The sequence below is a fragment of the Tursiops truncatus genome, chromosome 15 (genome assembly GCF_011762595.2).
Source record: "Tursiops truncatus isolate mTurTru1 chromosome 15, mTurTru1.mat.Y, whole genome shotgun sequence".
NCBI lineage: Eukaryota > Metazoa > Chordata > Mammalia > Artiodactyla > Delphinidae > Tursiops > Tursiops truncatus.
Window position 1 is genome coordinate 38879904 of NC_047048.1, and position 13047 is coordinate 38892950.

The 13047-nt window shown below is 52.4% G+C and overlaps 1 protein-coding gene across 4 annotated transcripts in view; it reads right to left on the reverse strand.

Annotated features, from left to right (window-relative positions):
• Positions 1-12582, reverse strand: part of RRBP1 (ribosome binding protein 1) — a 58942-nt gene extending 46360 nt beyond the window's left edge. For all 4 annotated transcript variants that reach the window (XM_073792582.1, XM_073792584.1, XM_073792583.1 and 1 more), the window contains exon 1: positions 12449-12582. The gene's annotated coding sequence lies outside the window, so the exon portion shown is untranslated. The remainder of the gene's footprint in view (positions 1-12448) is intronic.
• Between the last annotated feature and the right edge of the window lie 465 nt (positions 12583-13047).

Consider the following 13047-nt stretch of genomic DNA (forward strand, 5'->3'; position numbering starts at 1 on the left):
AATGTTTTCCACTACCTACTTTTATACCTCTGACAGTGACTCTGGCAGGAATTTATTAAGTTGCAACCCTGTCTGGGCTGAATTTCAGGCTTGTCTCTAAAGAGCTATTTTATCTTTGCTTCAAGGAAGCCTTCAGAGAAGGCGGCAGGTAGGGACACATTTTTAGATGCAGCAGCTCCTGTTAAATATTCCCAGGAGACTCTGCCTTCCCCGCCTCAGGACAAAACAGATAAGCTCCCATGCCATCTCCCCTGGCCACTAGTCTGTCCCTTCAGTGCAGGTTTTACATTGGAGTGTGAGTTGGGTTCCCACTCCCCACACCCAGCTCCCACCTGGACATAAAAACCAATGACCCAAGACCCAGACTTCGGAGGACTACGCGACACCCACACTGCAGGGGCAGCTCACCTCTGGACCCAGACAGTCCCCGCCCTTGTCTTATGGCATTCGGTAATCTCTTTTACTACCTTGTAAACTCAGCTATGCTTTTTAGAGAACGCTTATTAGCTCCATCTAACATTTCTAAATGTTTATAGAGAAGAGAGTTTTCAGGTCATCTCATCTAAAATTTTAAGTGTGACCTCTAATTCTTCTTTCTTTTTCTTTTCTTTTTTTTTTTTTTAACCTAAAACTAAGAGAAAATCTTGTAACTAAAAGATATAGTATTCGGAAATAATTTATTTCATGTTTTAAGAGGATGGAAATAACTGACTTCCTACTTCAAAGAAACAATGCTATTCATTTTAAAGAAAGATAAAACACTAAAAATAGAAATGTATTCTATTCTCAGCCTTGGCTTTTTCACCGGCCATTTCAGATTCAATTTCTTTGCTAAGGAAAAAAAACAAAGCATTGACATGCTTTTGTGTTTCTCCAATATAACAGTCTTTGGAAAAGTAGGTACTTGAATGGACCTAAATCTTCTGAGCACTTACGAGGAGCCTACAGGGCTCACTACACGCCCCTGAGGTAGGGGTCAGGAGTCCTGAGTCCTCAAATCGCCCACGAGCAGTTCAGATGTGCAGAGTTCTTCCTGCAGTGGACACGAAGCTCCCAGGAAGCAGGATCAGTGGTCTCCCCACCGTGTCCAATCAAACCTGGGCACATCCACGCTCCAAGCGTCTGTGTAGGCTCCACTAAATACCAATCAGGCAGGGGCCACTCATTTACACAGTCACAGGGTTATGAGAACCACCTTGAAACAGAAAAGCACAGGCATCCTGGCGGAGGAAGAGAACACACACTGTGGGGTCTCACACGCTTTGGGAAAGAGTTATTTTCTTCTTGGTTTTTCGGCTTTTACACTATTGCAGATGGGGTCTCTCTTAAGTTTCATTTTCTGTTTGTTGCTGGTAATACTGACATGTAATTGATTTCTGTAGGGTTTTCCCCCCCGACCCACAGCAACCTTGCCTAATTCTACTAACTTTCTACTAGTAGTAATTCTACTACTTTCTTCCCAATCTTTCTATCCTCCGCTTCACTTCTCTTGAATTTCTGCACAGGGCAGGACGGCCAACACCGTGCTCAAGAGAAGGCGTGTCAGCTGGCAGCCTGTTCTTCCTGATCTCAAAGCAAAACTTCTGGGCGTCTTGCTATGCAGTGCAATGTTTGCTGTAGACTTTCCTGCAGGTGTCCCTTCATCAGGTTCTTGGTTCTCTTCTTAGCTTAGTGTTGTTAAGTTATATGTTCCCAGAAATTCACTGTTGTTAAAACTTGCAAAATTATCACCATGTTGAGATGAAAAAAGGCGGCTTATACAAACAATGTGTGGTAGAGCCCCCTCCTCTGGTGGTTAATAAACACCTATGACATTGCTTTGCTTTTATTTATTAGCACAAGTTGTTCATGATAACCACTCATCTTTTTAACGTCACCACATCTGTAGTGAAGTCCCATTTTACACTCTTGATGTTATTTGTGCCTTTTTCTTGACCAATTTTGCTTGATATTTGTCAACATTATTCATCTTTTGTAAGAATGAACTTCTCCACTGTATATTTACTTGTTTTCTGTTTCGTTAATCCCTTCTCATTGTCACTTCCTTCTGAGTGGTTTATTTTGACTTTGTTACTTCTGGAGACAGATGCTTACTTAGCTCATTAATTTTCATTTTCTTTCTTAATATGTGTATTTAAAGTTATCAATTTCCCTATAAATATTTTAGCTACATCCTACAAGTTTTGATGTGTAGTATCTTCATCATTCATTTCAAAATATTTTCTATTTTCCTTCTTTTTTTGACCTACAAATACATGCTAGAAGTGTTTTATTTTAATATACACATACATGGAGATTCTCTATTTATCTTTTTATTCATATTTCTAGTTTAACTGACCTCTGGTCGGACTACCTGCTCTACATAATTTCAATCCTTTCATTTGTTGAGATTGACTTTAAGGCCCTGGATACAGCCAATCTTTGAAAATTCTGAAGTCAAATAGGTATTAGCTGGCTACAGTGTTTTGTTTTATTTATATAGAGTCACAGATCACATTCCTAATTTTGTTCAAAGTTCTAATCCTTAGTGATTTTTTGTCTGCTTAGCTGTCAATTACTGAGAGGATATTGTAAAATTCTCTACTATGCTTATAGATTTGACCATTTCCTGTAGTTCTGTCAATTTTTGTTTTATATATTCTTTCATTTTCACCATCTCTTGTAAACAAGAGTTGGATTTTTAAAATCCAGTAAGATATCTTTATGTTTTAACTGGAGTATTTAGTCAATTTACAATTAAAAAAAAATTTTTTTTCTTTTTTTAATTTATTTGGTTGCACCGGGTCTTAGTTGCGGCAGGTGGGATCCTTAGTTGCGGCCTGCGAACTCTTAGTTGCAGCATGTATGTGGGATCTAGTTCCCTGACCAGGGATTGAACCCGGGCCCCCTGCATTGGGAGCATGGATTCTTAACCACTGCGCCACCAGGGAAGTCCCCAATTTACATTTTAAATGCTGATATAGTTGAGTTTAACTCTATAATCTTATTTTGTGTTATTTCCCCACCAGTCCTGGAGTTCTTTTTGTCTCCTTTCTTATCTCTTTTTGGATTGTTTTTAAATCACTCCATTTCTTCCCCTCTACTATTGCAGAATACAGTTTCTATTCTTTAGTGACAACCTTTAAAACACAATAATATGTGAGGTTCACAAAGTTCAAAATTAAACAAAACTTTACTCCCTCCGCTAATTCTAACACCCCCCTAACTTAGGTGTTATTAACCATATCCTTTTCCCAGTGCCCCTCCCAACATTATTATTATTATTTCACATTTGTTTAGAGTTGCCCAAATGTTCCCACCTTCTTCATTCTTCTTTCCGTTTGGCACTATTTTCCTTCCAAGAACATCCTGGAGAGTTTCCTTTAGCCAAGATGTCACTAATTAACGGTCTCGGTTTTTGCCTTAAAAGTTACCTTTATTTCACCCTCACTCTGGAATCTTTTCCTTTGGTTGCTGTATCACTACACTTTCTACATGTGGGTGTTTTTCCCTTGTTTGGATGGGTGTCTTCTCCATTCTGTACAATTCTCAGTCATTATTTCGTCCAACACGGGCTCTGGCACACCACCTCTTCTCCCTGATTCTCAGTTGGTCTTACAAGTTACTTACAAGTCCTATTTTGTTCTAAAGTGAAACCTGTACATTCTGCTCTATCTTCCAGTTCAATCACACACTTCAATCTGTTGGGTTTTTAACTATAGTGGTTGAGCTGCCCATGGCTAGAAACTGCACCTGATTCCTTTATCAAATGTGTTAGGTCACTTAACAGTTTCCTTTCTTTGTAGGTATTTTCCACCTTGTCTATTACTTTAAGCAGAGTAAGAAGTGCTTTTAAACACTGTGTCAACCACTCACTGTCCCTGTTTTCACAGAGCTCCTGCTGGTCCTCATTCACTGAACGCCTGGCGTTCTGTGTTTGGTTATTCTCAACCAGGGATGCTCGTTTGCCTTGAGCCGAGGATAAAGGCGCAGTCCTTCAAAGACCTGCTCGCTTGTGGACTGGCCGTGGGGCACTCTCTACAAAGAATCAGAATTGGCTGGAAAATGTCCTACCACTGAGGTCACAGGATCTGCACGAAGGACAACATCTCAGGAGGGGATGGGCTTACTTCTGACTCACCTTCACCCTGGAGGTGAAGTCCTCGGTGGGCACAGCTTCCATCATCCTGCCCACCTTGGTCTCTGCCCCCTGCGCCCAGAGGTGCCATCGGAACTCACAGTTTGCCCAGTTCACCGAATGCCCTCAGGACTGTGCTCACCATCCAGGGTTATTCTTTGCACTGAGACTCTGGTCTCCTCACTACCTTCCTCAGGATCTTCCAAGCCATTCAGTGCTTTCCACAGGTGTTGTTTTCATCTGTTCTGTAGCACTTGCCCCACCCGAGTGAGAAGACTGGTCCAGCCCACCAGTCCACCCTGTCACCGGAACACAGCCCGCCCTTACTTCTTCAAGCTACTGACATTTGGCACTGCTGCCACTCGTGGCCAAACCAAACCCCAGCCAGGCAAGCTCTTAAAAGGAAAGAGGTCATCCCTGCGATGTGACAGGAGGGCTGTTGGGTAGGGTGACTCCCAGATCCAAGCCTGGATGCACATCTGTCCCAGGAGGAGGGGAGCCTGCCCAGTGCCCTTGCCTCCCGGCCCTGGGCTCTGCGCAGGGTCCCGGCAGGTGGGCAGAGGCTCAGGCGGAGTGACCTCTAGTACCCAACGGCCGGCTCCTTTGTTTTGAAGAAATCCACTTAGCACTCCAACAGTCACTACATCTACCTTGTTGGAACCGGGGTGAGGTGGGGGGGTCTGATGAAGAATCTCCCCGCAGATCAAAGCTCTGTGAGCCCTCCCTCATGTACTGCGAGGGGTTGCCTTTCTGCTTGGACAGCATCTGCTCACCGGCAGTAACACCTGACCCTTTTCCGCAAGCCCTATGCAAAGGCTCCTCTTTGATGAACCATCTCCAGGACATGGGGAGGGCAGCACGAGGGGGTGCTTCTTATCAGTAGCAGTGGTAACTCAACTTCACCCTGGTTCCTTGTTGAAGTCATGTTCCAAGATCCTAGGCTGCTGGTGGGAGTACAAATGAGGACCAGCGCTCTGGGGAGTCCGCACTGTTGTCCACAGCTGAGCATATGCCTCCCGTTGCTGCAGCCCCACCCCTGGGAACAGACCCCGTGGAAAAGTGGACACAGGGTCGCCAAAGTCAGGGGCAAGACTGCATTTTACAGTATCGTGTAATTTAGAGTACATCAAAACAGAAGCCCGAAAGTGGAAACTATCCAAGTGCCCCTGCACAGTGATGTGCAGAGTATGTACAATAGGGGGATGAACTACAATAGGCCAAGACCACGGATGGACCTCATGCTCACATATAACGTCGAATGGGAGGCCACGATGAGCACAGGCCGTGTGTCCACTTGCCCTGAGTTCACGCGCAGGCGCGAGGGACCTGTGAGCTACAGGTCAGGGGTGTGGTTACCCCCGGGCACGGGCAGCAACCCGAGGGGCACGAAATGAGCTGCTGGGGGACAATGTTTCTTGTTTGGCTGGTCACATGGGGCGCTGCTCCGTGAGCTGTAGACGAGACAGTGCATTTTTCTATATTTGTTCTACTTTAGTAAAGAGTTAAAATATGTATATACACACATGCCAACTTTGGTAGGAAAATGAATCCACACAGCTCTCAAAGGAGGAGCATCTCTGATGCCAGGCGGGTCTGTCACGGCACATACACTCCTGCCACCCCCAGGCCCCTCATATGCGCTCACTACGCAGCTCCCAAGAGAGGGGAAGTGGAGACCAAGGTCACAGTGGGCACCGCCTCCCACCTCCAAGCCCCACAGACCTCACTGTCCCTGCGGCTTCCAAAACCAGACTGTTCAGAACAAACCTCAGGGCTTCCCTCTGAGGTTGGAGGCAACAACACAGGCTGCAGTGGCCAGCTCGGCCGTGGCTAAAGCCCCGTCCATGCCCCTAACGACATGTCACTAACGAGGCCGCTGTTGACGGTGTCGTCACCACTCACTCTTGCGCACTGACCCCTTCCCCGAGTCACTGCAGTTACTACGGAATTCCCCAACTACGATGATCTAGAACTCACCAAGAAATGAAAACGTGTTCAACAGAAATAAAGTTGCATCTAATTCCTATGCAGGATGAGCCTTAATTAAAAAGGAAATCGTTTTGCTACAGCTGAGTTGTACATTTTAACCACTGAATGAAAAGTTCCAATAGAACATACTGCCTGGGCTGAGGGCCAGAACCCGGTCTCTCACGGTTCTGCGTGAAATGCGTAGGCCAGATCCTCCCGTCAGGAGGGGCCAGGAATCTATGATCTACTTTTCCATTTCTTTGCCTAAAAGCAAAGGCAGGCAGAGAGGAGACAACGAGGGATGTGGGCTCGGCCTGGAAGGGGCTGCGATCAGCCAGCCCGCCTGTCTCCAGTATCCCACACCTGCCCAGCGTCCACGCCCGGTCCTCGAGGAAACGCCATCTGGGAGGCGGGAGGTTCACCTCATCCAGCCCTCTCAGTCCAACAAAGTCTGACTAAAAGAAGGGAGAATGGAATGCCAACTACCGGAAAAGAATTTCCCCTCCTACCACGAAGGAGCACTCTTGCTCACGAAACACAAAACCCACCTCTTTTCAGAGGCAGTGCACTGTTCAAACCAAAAATAACGTTTTGTTTCCTGGTGAGGGCGTCGTCACTGATACGCTCGGCTGCTCTGCAAACCCATCTAGCTCATCAGCTCCGCTGGGAAATAAAGGATGCTCACTGCGAATTCTCCTCCTGGAACCAGCGCAGGCACCTGGGAAGGGCCCGGTCTGGTGAGGCCCCCGCGTGGGTGACGGACAGCGGAGAACAGGCAGCGCTGAGACCAATCTAACCGGCCTGCAGGTGCAGGGCACCTGGGAGAGAGCGAACGCCCAAGCCTTCTGCCAAGGGTCACTTCAGAGCATTGGCTTCTGCTGGCGGAGCAGGATGGGCCACATGTGGCAGCACTGCCATGAGTGTAACGGTCAGCCTCCCAACTGGAGCCTGGCTGGGGGGAATCCCAAAGTCACTTGGCTTTGGAATATGTTTTTTGTGTTTATATTTGATGCTCTAGGAATCCAGGCTACTTGAGGCTAAATGATAATGTACTCACAGAACACAGGCACTAGAAAATCACCTGTTAGCTCGGCAAGGATGGGCACCTACTGTGTGCCACTGTCCAGACACTAGGGACACCTCGGGGAAACAGGGCAGCCACAACCCTGCACTGGGAGAGCTTACAATCCAGTGTCAGAAATGACAAAGTCAGTCACATATGTGACACATCAGGTGGTGATAATGAAAACAAAGCCATGCAGAGAAGTGGGACTGGGGTCACCGGGCCTGTCACTTTAAGTAGGGTGGTCAGGGAGGTCACAATGCACAGACCTGAGGATGGTGGGGGAGCAAGCCACATGGCCGTCTGGGAAAAAGCTCCCCAGGGAGAGCAAGAGCATGTGCAAAGGCCCTGCGGCAGAAGGGCCTGCCCGGGAAACAGAGCAGGGGGTGGGGGTGGCAGCAGTGAAGCCTGAGGGAAAAGTGGGGCCTTGGAGGCCACTGGACAGACTCTGGCCAAGGAGGGTCCTGAACACAGGGTGGCACGATCTGCTCTGGGAACAGACCAGAAGGCAGGGGTGAGGGCAAAAGCAGGCAGACCACTTCAGACCTAGTGAAATAACCCGGGGGATGAGGGGTCTGCACCAGGCTGGCACCAGGGGATGCGGTGAGAGTGGACGGAGCTGACATGTTTGCCGTCGTAAAGGATACAAGTGTGAGAAGGCATGGAGTGAAGGATAAAGCACGATGTGTGGCCTGAAAGATGGAGCCAACTGGCCTGGTTTCATGTTACACGAGGAGGAAACTGAAGCCAAGGGACGAGAACAGTCACATCCAAGGTCACACCACTTACTCCGGGGACTAGAACCCAGACCACTGCTCCCCCCGCTGCCCCAAGCTGCAGCCAGTGGGGGACGCCGGTGACTACGCAGGTCACATGCGGACGCCCTCCAGCTCCTCTTTGCTCCCAGACGCTGGAGTAGACAGTGTCCCTCGGGGACCACCGGCACCCAAGCACGTACTGTGAGCAAGGCTGGGAGGAGAGCACAGCCCCTGCCTGGGGAAGACAACCACAGTCCACGGCTGCCACCTGAGAAAGCAGAACTGGTGTGCCCAGAAATTCCCACTTTCCCCAAGAGAACCCCCAAATCTAGATTTTAACAACAACAACTTCTCCAATTTTAAAAGGTGGCTCAGTTGTTTAGCAACCGGGCCTGAACAAACCTCACATGCCAGCCAAGTTCCATCCATGCAGGGCTCCAGCTGGGAACCAGTCTCAAGACAGCCTGAAACACACCTGGTTCACTCACACCTCAACCAGGGCCAGGGCACAGAATTAGAGCTTTGGGTCTAAGATGGTCTTCTATTCCAACTCTGGAGCCAGCAGATGGTATTCACTATCACTATAAATAGCTGATCACTTCCGCCACAACCTTAGGGGCCTCCTGTCTGACCAACAAGAAAGTAGCTGTCTATCACTCTGGGCTCTGTTAACTGGTTTGACGTTACTCTACACAATGTACTAAGATGAGGCCACTAGTAAAGCCAAGAATTCAGAAATTCTCCCCAAATACTATCCAGTGATCCTTTCAAAGTTCTATGGAATATAACAAAGCCCTGCAAAGAGCCAGGAAGCAACTGCTGTCCGCCAAACAGGAAAATGCCTGCACCCTGGACCGTGTAAGGTTAGGAGACCGGCAGCTGTTCCAGCCTTGCCAAAATAATCCAACGTAGAAATTACAGAACTTTCTTTATAAATTAAAGTTGCCCTGCGTTGCTAGGCATGTGGGAGATGCATGTCATTTACAGCTCTTAAAGGAAACACGCTACATGTGTCTGGCCTCCAGTCGTGGGAGTCGGCCTGCCTGTTTCAGGAGACTCATCAGAACTTGTGTGCCTAAGAAAACAGCCTCCTAGGAAGTCCCCAGGTTAATTTTCCATAATGCTAAGTGGCCCTCTTGCCCAGGCTCTCTCACTTAGAATTAAATATTTACTTTCCCTACAAGCCATATGTTTTCTGCCCAATACCTATCTTCCGTGTCTGTTACATTTGACCACTTTGATGCCCTTGGTGTTAGGTAAGAAGCTCTCCAGGGCAGGACCACTGTCTGTGCTACGCCCCTGCTCCCCTGCCTTCTTTCCCTTAACATGCAGTTTATAATGCACACCAAGGGTCAGGAAGAACTGCTTTCTAAAGGTGACATCTTATTAGGTGGAAGCGCATGAACAGCCACTAATTTAATTTTATTTAACTTTAATTAAGTTGAAATACCTCCGTGTGGCTACCGTACTGGACAACACAGTTCTAGATGGAGTGTCTTCGGACACGAACGAGGTTCGTTTGTGGTGTCTGAAGGCCTGGCACACAGGAGAAGCTTGACAAAGACATGAAATGAAAGCCCTGTCTTGGTACTGCCACATCCCACACTGAATCCCCGCCTTCGTTTCCATCTTCCAATTCCAGGTGCTTCCTGGGGTACTTACTGTCCCAACGAGTATGGAATTATACGGCCTGTAGGTGTCGGTGAACATTCAGAAGGCCGTGCCCACATCGCCCAGCAGCTGGGCAACAGGAACTGACCTGCTGGGCCTCCACGTTCTCATCCACAGGATGGGAACAACCACATCTACGCTATGGAAACTGGCTGCTGTGAGGCCGAGATGTACACCAAAGCCGTGAATCTGACTCTAAACAGTAAACCTTAAAAATCAAGTTGGGCTGAGCTTCGGCTGTCCAATGAGATAGCTGGAGAAAATTTAACAGGTGTGTTGGTCTACCTCATTTCATCCGCAATTATTGTGTTACGGGCCAGGCCTTAACCATCCCCGGGCCAGAACGTACAGATGGACAGCAGTGTCTCCACCGTCATCATTCTCACTGACCATATTTTTTCTCCCAAAACAAGATTTTAGCACAGAAAAATCTGGATTCTCGAAAAGAATGGTTGACTCCTTGCCTATACGTCACTCACCTCCTCGTTAAAACTCCTTGGAATAAAAGAACAAGTAAGAAAAGTCTGGGGTCCTGACATTTTTAAAAGGCGTCCCTGCTACATAATAAACCAGGATGCCAATCAAATGGTTTGCATTCAGCCACTTACATGGAATTTGGTGCTGTATCATCACTACAGCCTACTGACTTAGGGCTCTTTTCAGCAAAGAGCATAATTGCTCAAATGTGACTCAGTGGCTTGGGATTTATTTAAAATTCTCCCATCACCAAAAACTATTCATGCACCAAGGTACCAAACTAACTTCTTAATCTCTGTAGAGATGTTCAGAGGCCAACTCCTAACTGTGAAAGTGAAGAGTTCTGATCCAGCACAGTGCCTGCGGCTCGACTCCCTGGCGGCTGTTTCCAGTCCCCGAGACACCTCTCTCTCCCTATCTGGCCACCCACCCCGCCACCCTGCAGCTCAACGGGTCCAGAAGCCCTGAACGTGCAAGCCCTGCTCCGCCTCCTGCCTCCAGCTTTCCTCCTTCGCTTCATCAGAGAGGGAAGTGGCATCTCCAGGCCCTCAGAACCGGAAGCTTCTTTCTGGAAGGAAAACAAGTTGGCAGCCCACAGTGGGCCTGACCTTTGGAGAGTTCATAAAGGAACAGAGACGTCACCACAGCCCGCTGCAGGATCACAGAGCCTTCTCTGGGGTTGGATCAGGGGGAAGTCAGGACAGCCAAGCACAGAGGAAAGCGTAGGGGGAGGCAGAGTGCTTCCCAGCCCCGCGGGAACAGCCAAAGCTCTGAAGAGACCTCCTCCCCAAAGTCCAGAAAACGCCACACAAACGCCCCCGCTCTGAAGGTTCCAGCACACCAGGCAAACAGTGACCCGCGAGGCTCCCAAGAGCCTGCAAAGTTTCATTTTCTAGATGCTTCCTAGACTCTGCTGACCTCCGACCTCCAGGAGTTATTGCCAAACTTCCTTCTGCTGGCACAAGGTCCCAGGGTTTCCCAGCACTTACCTGGGAGGCTGCCCGACCCTACAGTGAGTGGGTGGTTCTATCTCCAGGCTACAGATAAGGAAACCCGGGTTCAGAGAGGTTAAGCAACCTGAGCAAAGGGTCTGCAGCGTGGCAGGGGTGGGATCCAGACGACAGGACGTGGCAAGGCTGCGTCCGCAGCGGGTGGGCCAGAGCCAAACCCAGACCCCACCACCCTCCCGGCCCGAACACCCTAGAAACTCATGCAAAAACAGTAACAGTCAACACCTGTGGACTACTCCCTACACGTGCTGGGTCTTCACGGTTCTCTCTCCGGCAGCCCGGCTGTTCCGACGTGGAAGCGGACCCCGGAGTGAAACAGCCTGGCCGACTCCCCACGGTGCCGGCTTTCGGAAGCCCACCCCTTAGCCATGACACCACCCGAGCTACCGTTTGTGATCTGCAATGTGGGGAGGGTTCCCCGAGGCTTCCCAGATGCTGCCCGGGAAGCGCGGACCCCAGCCCGCCCTCCCCTGCCCGGCGCCAGGCCGGGAGCCCGGGACCCGGGGCGGGAGCCAGGCGGGGTGCCAGCGCGCTTGACGGCCGGGCCGGAGGTGCCACTTCCGCCGGGCCTGGCACCGCCGGCCCATTCATCGTCCCCCCGCCGGGCGCCCTCGCACCGGGTCCGCGCGGCCGGCCGGGCAAACAGCGCCCCCGGCCCCGCCGCCAGGGGGAGCAGGAAGCCGCCTCCCGCACTCCGGGAAGTTGCCACCACGGCCGCCGGGCGTCCGGACCCGGACGGTCCGGGTCTCCGCACGGCGGGCCCCGCGGCCCCGAGCCCGGCCCGCCCCGTCGGCGCCGCCCGGCCCCGCCGCGCCCCCAGCCGCAGCCCGAGGCGGGCGCGCTCGGCTCGGGCCCCCATTCAATCCCGCCCCCTCCCCCGCCGGCCCCAGCCGCCTTCCGCCCGCCCCCACCCCCCCAGCCCGGACTCCAGCCCGGCAACGTCATCCAGCCGCTTCCCGAAGCTTAACCCCTTCCTCCGCCAGCTGTGCGCCGCCCCGCCCCGCCGCCAACTTTCTTCGCCCAACTTCGGAGCGCGCCGGCCGGCCCGACGGCCCGGCTGGGAAGGACAGAGAGAGGTGGGGGGGGGCGGCCACGTCGCGCCGCGGGGCCGCCGCAGGTCCCGCAGACGGCGAGGGCGTGGGGTCCACACCTCGGGCACGCTCGGCCAACGCCCCTGCACCGGGTTCGGCCCGGCACACGCCCCCAGGGCCCGCCCGGACCCCCAGGGTCCGCCGCCGCGGCGACGGCCGGGGGCGCCGCCGGGGGAGGGGCCACCAGGGAGACGTGTCACTCCCGGCGCGGCCCGCCCGGCCCGGCCCCGGCGCCCCGACGGCCCGGCCCGCGCGCCGCCACCGCCGCTGCAGGGCCCGGCCAAGTTTCTTACCTGCAGCCGGAGACGCGGGAGGGAGAGCGAGAGGGCAGGAGCCGCCGCCGCCGCCGCCGCGGAACCGGGAGAGAGGAGCCGGCCGAGCCTCCGCCGAGAAGCCGCCCCCGAGCAACTGCAGGCGCCGCGACCCCGACGCCACCCGCTCCGTCCGCCGTCCGCTCCGGCTGCTCGCTGGCTGCGTGCGCGCGTGTGGAGTCGTGGCACTTTCTGCCTCGGAGCTGGCAAACGGCCCCCTCCGCCGGGATCGCCGCCTCCTGCCTTCCCCACCCGGGCCAGCCATTCATCGAGCCGCCTCTCCCCATTGGCCCGCGCCCCGCCACTCCGCCGGCCGCTGACCAGTCAGAGCGCGGGCGGCCGAGCCGCGGCGGCGGCCATTGGGCGGAGAGGCGGGTCTCCGCTTCGGCCAATGGGAGAGGGGAGGAGCTGCGGGGAGCCTCGGGGGCGGGGCCTGTGAGGGGCGGAGCCGCGCGGCGCGGCGCTCGGCCCAGCGCGGGGGCGGGGCGGGCCCGGAACCCGCGGCCGAACGGGGGAGGGGGCGCCGGCCGGCCCCGCCCACCCCGGGCCAGCGACCCTGCTTGCTGGCGCTGATTCCGGGA